General features: G+C 48.7%; 1 protein-coding gene across 2 annotated transcripts in view; it reads right to left on the reverse strand.

The window, feature by feature from the left end:
- PLAA (phospholipase A2 activating protein) overlaps nucleotides 1-14058 on the reverse strand; it is a 184825-nt gene that overhangs the window by 100499 nt on the left and 70268 nt on the right. The gene's annotated exons all lie outside the window — the stretch shown is intronic.

The following is a 14058-nucleotide window of genomic DNA, read 5'->3' on the forward strand; positions in this document are numbered from 1 at the left end:
TTATAAATTGGGGGCAGATGGGAGTACTAACCCTCGATCTTCCTCCCCCGGGGTCCGCAGAAAGCCCACTAGGCACCATGGATTTTTTTTGTTTTGAATATGTGAGGGTGGGGGGCTGCCCAAAATGGGCATGCCAATGCCCCCGCTCCCCCCAAAAAAGGGACCGTCTTTCTGCCCGTCCTGGAGGGTAGAAGAGGGTTATTACCCCCGATTGCCCCCGGAGGTGGGGATGGAGGGGCGGAAAGCCCACTAGACACCAGGATTCTTTTTTTAAATAAAAGAGGCATGATATCAATGCCCCACCCCCTCCAAAAAAGAATAACCACAGCCCACGATGCACCAGAAGGAAAATGCTACTTACCAGTATGCATCTGTTCGTGGCATGTAGAGCTGCAGATTCTTACAATGTGCATTAGATCGCCATCTGGTGTTGGGCTCGATGATTGCATGTTGTCATCATCTCGGAAGAAGTCTTTTGTAGTCACGAGATAGGTGACTCCTCCCTTGGACGATAGTGCGCATGGGCATCGGCTCCATCCTTAGATTGTTTTTCGCCATGATGAGAAATGATGGAGTTTGTAGAAAGAAGAAAGGATATCCATGCATGTATATCTAATTAAGATAGAACTGGAACAGATACAGGCACCGGGGAGGAGGGAGGGCGTGTAAGAATCTGCAGCTCTACATGCCAAGAACAGATGCATACTGGTAAATAGCATTTTCCGTTCGAGGCATATGAGCTGCAGATCTTCCACTGTGCATCGATTGTACAGCAGTGTCTGCCCTAGCGGTGGTCACCTGTATCTGTTGCAGTTGAGGGTTTTGAGGACAGCTTGGCCTACTGCAGCTTGCTGCTTAGCTTGCACATCAACACAATAGTGTTTAGTGAAGGTGTAGGTTGTAGACCATGTTGATGCCTTGCAGATGTCTTCTAGGGGAATGTTCCCAAAGAAAGCCATAGAGGCTCTTAGTTTGCGTGTGGAGTGCGCTCTAGGAGGCACTGTTAATGTACGTTTTGCTTTTTGATAGCATATTTGTATACATTTTACAAACCACCTTGCAATTCCAGCTTTAGAGATGGGATTGCCCTTATGTGGTGGAGAGAAAGCTACAAACAATTGCTTTGCTTTGCGAAAGGATTTGGTCTTGCCTATATAATAGAGGAGAGCTCTTTTAACGTCTAGTGTGCGTAGAGCTCTTTCTGCTACAGAGTCTGGGTTTTGGAAAAACACCGGTAACGCGTCTCTATATCTCGTTCCATCAGATCCTTGAGATCCAATGACCTCCGCCTCCTGATCTCTCCCCGTTTTAGACTTTCTAGAATGGGTGGCAGAGGGTTCAGTGTCATTGCGGCAAAATGGTGGAACGCTCTGCCAATTGATCTGAGATTTTGTCCTTCCGAATCCATCTTCCGAGCCAAACTCAAAACTTGGCTCTTCTCTGGACTCTGATTTCTCCCTGCTGCTCCCCTTGCTCTTTGCTCCTTATTCCCCCTTAGAGACTCAGGATCTAGCGCCGGGACACCCCTTCGGGGGTAGCTGTGCGCTCTATAAACTACATAAAATAAAAAAAAAAATAAACTCTACAGATGGGTTTAAATGAAAACAGAGTAATGACTTTTGGAAGGAATTTAGGATTTGTTCTGAGAACCACTTTATTACGGTGTAATTGTAAAAATGGTTCTTGTATAGTGAAAGCTTGAATCTCACTAACTCTCATAAGAGAGGTAATAGCTACTAGAAAAGCTGTTTTCCATGTGAGGAATTGCAGTTCACATTTGTGTAGAGGTTCAAAAGGTGGTCCCATGAGCCTTGTAAGAACAATGTTTAGGTTCCACATTGGAGAAGGTGGTAAATTGGGAGGAATGATTCTTTTTAATCCTTCCATAAATGCTTTAATAGCAAGCACTCTAAATAAAGACAGATGTTGTCTATTTTGTAAATATGCTGCAATTGCTGCCAGATGTAGGCGTATCGATGAATATGCCAAGTTACATCTTTGTTAATGTAGAAGGTAGCACCTTTTACTGAAGGATGTCTGTTTTGGATTTGAAGGAAGATGTATTGTCTGCTCCAGTCTGTTTGGAGCCTCCTCTATAGAAGGAGCGACTAAAAGAGCCTCTAGCTTGTGTGGATTGCAAAGCTCCCATAGACCTCTTCATTTTCTCAAGTGCTGCATCTACCTCTGGTCCAAACAATTGATGTTGGTTGAATGGCGTATTTAAGATGGTAATTTGCACTTCCTGCTTAAATCCTGAAATGCGTAGCCACGCATGACGACTAAGTAGGACACTAGTGTTTACAGCTCTAGATGCAGTGTGTGCTACATCAAGTGCGCACTGACAGGCATTTGAAATTAACTTGCCTTCTTGTATAAGGTAGTTTGCCTGCTCCTTATATTGGTCAGGTAGATGTTGTAGTAATGTCTCTAACTGATCATAGTGAGCCCTGTCATATCTTGCAAGGAGGGCTTGTGTGTTAGCAATACGCCATGTATTGGTAGCCTATGCAGCTATCCTTTTGCCTGAAGCATCTATCACCTTATATTCTTTATCAGGGGGTTGTGCTTCACCGAATGTCTGTGAGTTTGCTCTTTTTCTAGCATTTGACACGACTAGGGAATCTAAGGGTGGCTGTCCTTCAATGTAGGCAGGATCCCCATGAGCAGGCCTGTACTTTTTCTAGGGTTTAGAATCCTAGCACGTAGAGGATCTTTAAATACTTCTGGAGCATGTTTGATGACCCCTTTAATCATAGGAAGAATTTGAACAGACCTTTGTGATTGTCCAAACATATCCAATAAAAAGTCTTCCTCTGCCTCATCTGAATACATGGTGACCCCCTGATAAATGGCAGCCCTATTCAGTAAGTACCCAAAACCAATATTGTCTTCTGGGGGAGATGGATATGAATGTGGGTCAGGAATATTTGGCACATCTTGTGGGTTTGGGTACTCCCAATCTAGATCATCAACAGGGTAGGGAAAAGGCTCATCTGGGTCTACCCCTCCCCCTATGCATTACTCATCATCATTTGGAGGTGTATATGGTGAAGAATGAGGAGTAGAGTTTTCAGAAGAATTTTGAGGTGAAATGTTAAGAGGAACAGGAGATGAAGGAGAAGGAAGGATAGGAGAAGAAGGGTGCAAAGGAGATATGGCAGAGTCCTTCTTGACAGGCACTGCAGGTGTACGTGGTGTCTGATTTCCTCTTCCTGAGTGGTGTAGTGGATACATGATCTGTATTTGGGTCAATGTAGATCTTCTTTTGTGGAGGATCAGGTTGGAAAAGGTCTTCTGCTTGCAGAACCTTTTCCGGCGCTGATTTTTCCGGTTCTGGGCATGGTTGCTGCTTGTCTTTAGCCTTAGGAGTTGTTACTGTGTCCTCTGGCGTAGATTTCAGCACAGAAGGTATTGTTTTTGGAGTCGTAGGCTGTTTCGAGGGCTTGAGCGCATCGGAATCAGGCCTTGTAGGTTTCGGTACTGAAGATATTGGCTTCGGAGTGGAAGCTGGTCTCGTCGGCCTCGAGGTGTCAGACACTGGCTTCATAGTTTTGTCTTTAGAAGTCGACGGTTTCGGAGCCGGGACTTCTTTCGGTTATGGTGCCGAGGGAGCTGGTGGAATCGGCACGTGCGGCTTGCTCGGTAAGGAGCTACCGGAAGGCTTGAGCATTTTCTTCGGAGTCGGGCTCGATGGCGGGGCTTTCGAAGTGTTTTCTCGGTCGCGACTGGGCCCCGGAGGCGGAATTTTGATCTTTGCCTTCGATGTGGGTGGTGGATATGGGGCAGGGGCAGTAGTACTCACGCGGTAACCCGATGGTATGGAGTCATCAGAGTCGTCTGCCTCGGATACGATTTGGAGATCATCTGAATCTTCTTTTGGGAACGAGCGGAACTTCTTCGTCGAAGATATCCTCCGGTTCCGGAGCTGATCTCTGCATGTCGTGTCGACGGGCCCTCCGATCTCGAATGGTCTTCTTGGATCGAAAGGACGCACAGGCTGTACAGCTGGATTCGTCGTGTTCTGGCAATAAGCACAGGTGGCGTGGATAGGCCCAACGGCCCGCGTCGGCGACCGGAATGGAGCTGATTGAGTCAAGGCGACGTTTGTCGATATCGAAAGTAGTTTGGTGAAGTTTGAATACGTTTTTACGCGTCAAAGTACTTAAAAAGTAGACTTCGAACCGGAGCGGAAAATTTTCATCCAAACCCAGAGGCGGAAAAAAACAATCTAAGGATGGAGCCGATGCCCATGCGCACTATCGTCCAAGGGGGAGTCACCTATCTCGTGAGTAAAAAGACTTCTTCCAAGATGACAACAACATGCAATTATCCGAGCCCAACACCAGGTGGCGATCTAATGCAGTGTAAGATCTGAAGCTCATACGCCTCAAACATATGTTTATGGGCATGTCAGGGAGTGGCTTACTGGCGTTTGGCTGGCTGTTAGTGAACTGGCGTTTGGCTGGCTGTTAGTGAACCTGCATTTTGCTGGCAGTGTGTGGACTGTAGCTTGGCTAGCGGTCTACCTGGATGGCACATGTCTGGCAGTGTTCGTGGACTATCACTTGGCTGGCGGAGTGCGTAGACTGTTGCTTTTCCGGCGATGTGTTTGGATGGTGTGTGACTGGCGGTGTGCGTGGATGGTGCTTAGTTGCTGTTGTGCTTGGCTAGTGGTGTGCATGGATGGCGGTTTGCTGGTGGTATGGCTTGTGTGGATACTCCAGCATTTTATTACCCAGAATCCATTGCAAACCTCAAATTTAGCGAACAAGTCACACTTTCCTCACATTTCAGTGTGGAAAATATGTTGATCACTGAGATGGCTCAAGTTTCCCAATACCTAGCATTTCCCTCGGTCTCCTGATAAAAAATGATCTCACTTGTGTCGGTGCCCCAAGCAGAGAACCTAAAATCTTATAATGTGAAAAACTGAGGGGGGAACCAAAGTGGGTCTAGAAGGGCAGGCTTTTTTTCATACGTTTTAGGCTGACACTGCTCTGGGCACTCACTCAAGCGAGATATAATGTTTATCGCAAGACTGAGGGGAACGCGGAGTGGTGGGAAATGTGTGCTGGTGCAGTGATCTCACAACATTACCACATAGATATGCAAGGGAAATGAGACTTTAGCTAATTTTTTTTTTTTTTTTTTAAACTTTATTGTCAAGTAGGCAAAGAAGTTATTCAATTCATCATTGTCTCTCATCTGCTGCACATTTATCACAAAGTTTTCCCCAGAGATGTGTAAAGCACAGTACAGTCCGTTGTCTGAGTTCATTCTCACAATAAGGACAAGGAAAAAGTAATCGCGACTATTTCGCATATAATCTCACTGAGCAATATTCCATACCCTCCCCCATTTCGCAGTATGCCCTCGTATAGTACAGCAGTTGGTTGCCAGTAATTGCGACTAACAAAGAGAAAACTAATTCTACAAAATAAGAAAAATAACCTAACTAATGCCATCACTTCAATAAATTGTCGTACCCTTTCATAAACAGTTGTCATCCATTGTATACATCCCGTACAATGTTCAGAGGTAATGTTGTGTCCACGCTCCATCCCTTTACAAACCAGAGTAACATATTCCCGCCCTCACTTCCTAATCCTCATCCTCCTCCGAGTCTAGGTCCTCATCCTCAGGTAGGGCCGCACATGGTTCGCCCCTATATTTATTCCACGGCATCCAGACCTTATTCCATTTACGGGGACAGGCCCGCATTACGTATACCGCCCTTTCTTTCACCATTAGAAGGTCCATATTTCTAATCCAGCCAGCTACTGTAGGTAAATCTTGAGCACCCTACTTTTGTGCAATGTCTCTTTTGGCCACCGTCACAGCCAACGTGACCCACAGTTGTCCATATCTACCCAGGTCAGTGGGATCCCAAATGTTCAGCAGGCACTTGCGGGGCTCAGGCAGGAGCGACACCTCAACTGTTTGGGAGACTGTGCGCATAATTTGTCGCCAGAATTCCTGGATCAAAGGACAATCACATATGGTGTGCAGTAAAGTTCCCTCCTCCCCGCAACCTCTTAGACAGAAGGGGTGTGGTGCCCGGTGTATCTTGTGTAGAAGTGTTCTGGTGTAGTAGGTGCGGTGGAGGATCTTGAGTTGGACCAGCCTGAACCTAGCCGAGATGCCCACTTCTTTTGGTGACGCAAGCGCCTCATTCCATTCTGTGTCATCCATGTCTCCTAGTTCCCCGACCCACCTCTCCCTAAGCCTCTGCGTGGGGTCTGCCAGGTTATTAACCAGTTTTTTGTATGTGAGAGATGTTGCCTTCTGCTCCATAAAGTCTGTTAGTAACCTGTCCTCTAGTGGGGATGATTCCGGGAGCGTGGTGTCAGGTGGAATTGCGCGCAGAAGGGCATGCCGGATTTGCACATATCTGAATGTTTCATTGGGTCCCATACCATACTGTTGCTGTAGCTGTGAGAAGGGAACCACCGAGCCCTTATCCCAAAGGTCGCCTACTACCGAAATCCCTATCTGATCCCAGTGTGTAAAGCCCTTGCTGGATCTTAAGTTTCCCAATGATTTAGCGTCCCATAACGGCATCATTCTGGTGATTTTCTCTTTCCACCCCAGTCGAGATTGTGCTGCATGCCATAAAGTCGTAGTATGGAACGTCGGTCCAAACAACTTCCGAACCTGTGAGTGATTATATAATACGGAGAGCATGCCGTCTGTCCCTAACTGCGACCAGTCTGCCTTATATGCGGGGTCATCCCGTGAGATGTGGATCCAATGATTGATGACCTTCAGTTGGGAGGCCCAATAATACAATTGGAGATTGGGTAACGCAATCCCTCCCTCATACCAGCTTTTCACTAGTTTGTCCTGTGCTATACGGGCTGGGCCATTGCCCCATAACAGAGCAGCTACCAATGCAGTGACTTGTTGGAAGTAGCGCGGGGCCACCACATGAGGGGTGTTTTCTAACACATAGAGAAATCGAGGGAGAGCCATCATTTTATATAATGCGGCCCGTCCCAGTAGGGTCAGTGGTAGGGTGGCCCAGTATTTAACGTCCGCGCGTAGCCGTGCCAAAGGTGGCACCAAGTTCGCGGTGTAAAAGTCCGCTGCAGTAGTGGTGATGTGAATGCCCAGGTATTTAAATGAGTCAGAAGCCAATTGCAGGGGGCAGTCAGCTTGTAGGAGCGCTCCGGGCCCTTGAGTACGAATATTATAGATTTTGACCAATTCAGGGTGTACCCTGATGCTTTTCCGTGCTCATCGCATAGTGTCAATAGGGCAGGAATACCCTCATTCGGATTGGTCATGTAGATCAGCATATCGTCTGCATACAGGGAAACCTTATCTTCCCACCCGCCTTCCCATGTGATGCCCCGAAACAGCGGTGTTGCTCTGAGCAGGATAGCCAATGGCTCCAATACCAACGCGAAGAGTAGGGGCGAGAGCGGGCATCCTTGTCTGGTGCCGCGTCCCAGGGGAAAAGGCCGTGAGATGTGGCCGTTGGCCACTTCCTGCGCCATCGGTGACTCATACAGCAACCGTACCCATGCTATATATTTCGGGCCGAAGCCCATACGTGCGAGGACCGCAAATAGATATTCCCATTCGACCAGATCAAAAGCCATTTTGGCATCCAGGGATAAGATGACAGCTTGTTCTGAAAGGAGATGTGTTCGTGCCATGACCCCGTGCACCCTCCGCAGATTCAGAGCAGTACTTCTGTGCGGCATGAAGCCTGATTGGTCGGGGTGTATTAGGGTGTGTAGGTGGTTGGTCAGACGACTAGCCAGGAGTTTAGCCAGGATCTTTGCTTCTACGTTAAGCAGGGAGATGGGTCGGTATGAGGTACATAGTGTCGGCGGTTTGTCTGGCTTAGGAATGGCCACTATCGTGGCCATGCGTTGGTCCAGAGGGAGTTCAGCTTTGTCTAAACTTTCCTTATACATATCTAGCAGGGGTTTGCTCAGCAAGGAGGCCGATGTTTTATACCATTCCACGGGTATTCCGTTAGGACCCAGCGCCTTGCCAGATTGCAACGACTGTATTGCTAATTGGACTTCGGTGTCTGTTAAGTCAGTGTCCAGTTCCTGTTGCGCTTCTTGCGAAAGCGCGGGGACAGTAATGTGGTCGAGCGACGCTAACGCCTCCCGGTCTGTGACCGTCCGGTCTGGTGTGTAAATTCCCTGATAGTGGCGTGCCAAGGTGTCTACTATTTGCTCAGGGTGCGTCAGTAGCTGGCCGTCCTGTGTACACAATCTCTGAATACCTCTATTGCAACCCCCCCTTCTGTCCAACCAGGCCAACATTTTCCCGGCCTTATCCCCTACATCATATACCCTGTGTGCGGTGTTCGCCAAGTGTCCTTTGGTGACCGTCGTGAGATGGGCCAGGTGTTGCTGCTGTTTGAGGTGTAGCTCATGTGCGGTGTCAGGGGTGGGGTCCGACATGTGGGCAGTGTTTGCGGTGTGTAACGCCAGTTCTAGTTGGGTGAGTTCACTTCTGGAGTCTCTCTTGTGTCCCGTGATAGCCGCTATAGCTGCGCCGCGCAGGACTGTTTTATATGCCTCCCAGAGTATCGAAGGAGAGGATACCGATCCTACATTTTCTGTAAAATAGTGAATCGTTGCCTGTTTGAGTTTCTTCCTGATACCAGGGACTTGCAAATAGTTGGGGTATATCGGATAGAGCCTTGCGCGTTTCTTCTCTTTATTTGTGAGGTGGAGGGACACTGGGGAGTGATCAGATATACCTCTGGGCAGGATCTCTAATTTGTCTACTGATCCCAGTCCCACTCCCAAAAAGAAGAGGTAGTCAATACGGGAGAGACTGTTGTATGTAGAGGAGTAGTGCGTGTACTGAGTTGCTGTGGGATTCAGTTGACGCCAAACATCTGTTAGGCCCAGTGCGGTTAGAAAACTAGGAAGCGTGGAGGTCCCTCTCTGACGCTCCCGCACGGGAAAGGTGTCTAACAGTGGGTCTGTTATGGCATTGAAGTCCCCCCCAATGATCATGTCGCCCTCCGGAAGGTCAACAAGAAATTGACCCAGCGCCGGTAGCGCCGTTGAATGTAGTGCTGGGGGGGATGTATACGGATACCACGTTGAGGGGTCTCCCTTCCCACTGGCCACACAGCGCCGCAAACCGACCCTGATCGTCCGTTCTACGGCTATCAACCATAAAAGAGGAGTTTTTCTTAAGGAGTATCCCAGTTCCCCTAGACCCTGTTGTGAACTCCGCATGTACCGCCATGGCATACCCACGTCTATCAAGTGCTTTGCAGGTAGACCCAGCCAGGTGTGTTTCTTGCAACATCACCAAGTCAGGCCCGTGACGTTTGACTGTTTGTAGGACCAACCCCCTTTTAATTTTATCCCCTAGGCCTCTAACATTCCATGAGAGCAGTTTTAAGGGGGAAATCAGTACCATTGGTGTGCCGCCTTCAGCGGGCGTGTTTCGAGCCTGAAGGGCCAATCGGGTTCATGAGTAGCGTTGCTGATATGTGGAAGTGGAGCGCAATACCTATGCGATGACTCGTGCTAGGGTACCAGGAGTGTACGGCCTGTAGTGTGACCGCGATCCCCATTGAAGTGGTGATGACTGAGAACAATAACCATAACCATAACAGTACAACTTCCCTTCCCAACCCCCTCCCTGCTCCCCTGCACCACGGACGAAAACCCGCCCACATCCTCAACTTGGCAGAGTGCTTAAGTCCCTCCCCGTCCATCTTACTTGCTCGTGGGGTTGGTGAGACCCCTACAGGCACCGGCCAATGCCCGCCCTACTCAGCTCCATCAGCGTCAAGTCCCCAAGGGCTGTAAACCTGCAGTTTCTCGTACAGCCCAGTTTGATCAGCCCCTAACAGGTTGTCCAGAGTCAAGTGGGTCCCTCTCAAGATCAGAATCCAGCGTTGTCACACCTTCTTCATTCGGGGGGTCTATTGATGGGTGACCCGTCGATTTTCCGCTGCGCTGGCGCTGTCGGTCTCTGTGCGGTCGCTGGGGTTGGCCCACCTGCCTCCAGCCATCCAGCCATTCTCTAGCCACCTCTGGCGTGTCAAAGAACCAAGTTTTTCCTTCGGCCACTATGCGCAACTTGGCGGGGAAGAGCATGGAGTATGGCAGGCCTTTGTCTCGCAGGGCCTTTTTCACTTCCGTGAACGATTTTCTGCGCCTAGCCACTTCTGCCGTGTAGTCAGGAAAGAATGCTAAGGTTGAGTTCTGTATCCGCACAGGTGGGGAGACTCTTGCCGCCTGAAGGATCGCGTCTCTGTCTCTAAAATTGAAGAGCCTGGCCAGCACAGGTCGTGGAGTGGCACCCGGCTTGGCCGCTCCTCCAGGAACTCGGTGCGCTCTTTCAACAGAAAAGAAGTGCGAGAGGCCTTTAGGTTTTAGCTGGTTTTTGATTAGGTCCTCGACGTATAAGTCCATCGCAGCTTTACCCTCCGTCTCTGGCAGGCCAAGGATGCGGACGTTGTTTCTCCTGGAACGCCCTTCCTGATCGTCGAGCTTCTCTTGCAACTGCTTAGTGATTCTTTCCATGCGCTCCATTGCCACTTGTAGGTCCGAGGTATCCTCTACGAGTGATTTGGTGACTACCTCCACTTGCGACACTCTCTCCGTCATTTTCTGGAAGTCTGCCCGTAGCAGGGTAACCTCGTTGAGAGTTTTCATAACGTCTTCTAAGGTCACCTTCGGAGTGCCACTCGGTTCCGGGGTCGCGCCAGCTGAATGGCGGCCACCATTCTGTGATTGGGTATGTTGGCCGTATGCGAATTTGTCAAGCTTCGCCTGTGTCGTCGTGCTCCGAGTACCTTTTCCAGCCATGTTGTCGCGGTGATGGAGGAGCGATGCGCACTTGGTTGCTGGGTAGTTCTTGGTCTATGAGCCGCGGGATTCCCCTTGGTGTCGGGTCGTCCTGTGTGTGCTTCACCCGGTTCAAGGGGTTCACTGTGGTCCTCTCAGGGCCGAGATGCAGCGCATCTAGTGGTCGCGACGCCCAGGACGTCGGTCTCTGAGGACCGCAAATGTGGTCTGTGGCGGGACTGTTCCGGTATCCAGCGTGTATTATAGCGCTGCCAACCGCGGCTTTGTAGCGTCGCTTTAGTGGGTTCTTTTCGGGGGGTCCCCTGTGCAGTGCGCCTGATCTCTTCTGTGCACTATGGTAGTAGCGCCAACGCAGGATCGTGTAGACCAACAGGGCCCCACGCGGGTCACCGTGGCTTCTCTCACATAAAGTCGCCTCTGCGTCAGGATGTTGGGGCCGGGACGTGCCTCTCCGCCTAAGTGGGGTGAGTCTCGTACTGTCAGCAGTGCTGGGAGGTGGCAGGAGCCCCGGCTCGTATCTCCTTACCCTGGTGCAGGAGCGGCGGGTCTGGTCGCTCGTTGCCTCCAATATGGCGCCCGCCGGAGTCCAGGGATGTTTTACGGTCCTCGCCGATGTGCTTTGTGCCTCCAGACAGCGCTTGTGGTAGCCCCGGCCTGGACTGCTCCCTCGGACCACACAGGGGGGTGTGTCGGAGACGCGGCGTCGTCCCGTACCTCTCGCGGTAAGAAGGCTGCACCGACCGGTCAGCGTCTCAGCGCCCGGGCCGGGGATGGTCGACTTCCGCCCGGGCTCCACGGCTACTACAGGCCGGTGCTGTTAGGCAGGTGCAGGCCTCGGATCGCTGTCACAGGACGGAGCAGTTCCCGGTGTCAGAGATCCACCGGGGTTGGAGCAAGTAGCGCCGCTCGGGTCCCCGAGCCGATGTCGCTCCTTCGAGCGGGCAAGAAGTCGGATTAATGTCCGGATAGATAACGCGGGCCGTTTTGCCTGTAGGAGCTCCCGCTTCAAGCTGCCGCCATGCTCGGCAGTTGGCCACGCCCCCTTTAGCTAAATTTTAGGTTTTCAGGGGATTCGGAGTAGGAAAACATTGGGGGATCTACAGCCCAAAAAACACGGTGCCACCTTTCTTTATGACTAAACAACCGGTTTTTGCAAGGGTGGCACCTGCATTTTGGTGTCGGGATCAGTGACCATCTATGAAACCTACCAAACCCAGACATTAGGGGTAGTTCAGGGAGGTGTGACTTGCATGGATCCAACAATGTTTTTTTACCCAGAATACCATGCAAACCTCAACTTTAGCTAAATATATCACATTTTCCTAATATTTCTGTGTGGGAAAGTTGTTGGGTCACGAGGCCAACACAAATTTCTCCCAGGTCTCCTAATTAAAATGGTACCTCACTTGTGAACTGCATTTTAGCACATGAAACTATGTATGTGTAGAATTTGCCCATGCAAAAATCTGTTGAGCATTTACTAGTTCACTAAACCTCCAACCCCTTTTTTCCCAAACCTGGAAAAAGTTTTACTTCTGTCCTTGTCAGGAGTAATTCTCAAAAATTTCTCACTATGGGAAAAGATCAGAAAAGAGCTGATGGAAACCCCTAAAACATGCACATTAGTAGGTTTGCATACACTCAAAATGTCATTCCAACCCCTGAAACTATCGCTTACTGGTACCTTCAGCCCCAGTATGTAGATCTGCAGAATGGTGGCAAAATACATGAATTGCTAGTATTCAAATCCTACCGTAGTATGAGCCCTGAAATAATCAGAAAGCCTATTATCAGTTCTTTCGGAATGAGATAACACACTACGTGGCACGAAAGGGACCAGTAGATTTTCTACAAGCAGATTTAGGAAGCAACCTGTCCCGTGGACAAATGCACATTTTAATAAAATCCACACCCATGAGCACAGTATGGGCCGATGATATGGAAAATGAAATGGACTTAATACAAATGCAACAGTGGCAGACTAGGCATGTGTGTGAGCTAGGGGTCAGGCTTGGGTATGGACTTCTGGATGTACAAAAATCACAGAAGCATGTGTTAGAAGATGAGGGATTGGAATGATAGCGGGGAGGGACAAGAGGGTGTGAGACAGGTCGGTGCATAAGAAAGTAGACATGGGCTAAGACTGGTTTTCAGTTGGACTGGGAGACAAGTTAGGCAGAGGAGGGAGCCAATGTGAATTCAGGCATCTATTTCTTGAGAAATATTTAGTTTTTGATCTGCTCCAAGGGGAAGGCTACCTCTCGGAGCCAGAACCCACAGAACAAAAGACCAGGTAGGGCAAGGAAAACCTAGAGAAAAAAAGGCGAACCTAGACGGGGCCAACCACACAAGGTTCTACATAGAACAATATGCATGCTTGCTCACATGTTGTCAAAAATACATTCATTATGCCAGGAAAGCATTTTACGAGGGGAGTCAAATGGGTATCATGTAGACGCAAACAGATTTCTTACTGTGACTCCACATGTTTACACAGTGAGATATTTGTGCATTAAGATATTATTAAGATGCCAAGAAAAAGATTGAAAATGGTAAAGTACTTACCATCTGTAGCACATAGGATGTACTGAAGAAAAATGTATTTAACTTAAATCAGTAATAAACGTTGCCATGACATAAAACCTGGAATGTTACTAATTCCTGTAAGTACTGAACAGAATTTGAAGTAGTTCTCTTGCTTCCTTCACAGAAACCCAACAGCAGCTTGTTGTTTAGTCATTTATTATCATATTTAATAAATAATAATGGAAAAAGTAAACCCAGCTACAATTGTTATGAATGAAGGCTGAGGTGCATGTGGAGGATTTCACCTTGTAATGATCAGTTTGAAGTGAATGCGCTTTTGACCTAACATGAAAATTGCTCAAAGATGCATATTATGGGTACTGGTACGTGTAAACAAAACTGCATTCTTAGACCACCCAAGCTCACTAAAAAGTAGATAAACACATGTTGCTTCCCTTGCAGCGCAATTTACATAGAAGGAAGTGGTATATGCATTAACAGGCCGAGAACCTGTTCAATTAGAAGTGTTACCCAGCTGTCCTCTGTTTAAAAGTACTTATCTGAAGCACATAGCTTATCAACAAAATATGGATTCGGCTTTCTTGTTGCCAAAACGAAATAGGGGTGATGTACTGCACAATCCCACATTTTTCCTGTCCTCCAACCAGTTTTTATTTAAGCTTTAAAGCATTCCCTGCATTAACTATTTATGAGTTCCAGGACTGCC

This window comes from Lissotriton vulgaris, chromosome 3_1, assembly GCF_964263255.1.
Source record: "Lissotriton vulgaris chromosome 3_1, aLisVul1.2, whole genome shotgun sequence".
NCBI classification, from domain to species: Eukaryota; Metazoa; Chordata; class Amphibia; order Caudata; family Salamandridae; genus Lissotriton; species Lissotriton vulgaris.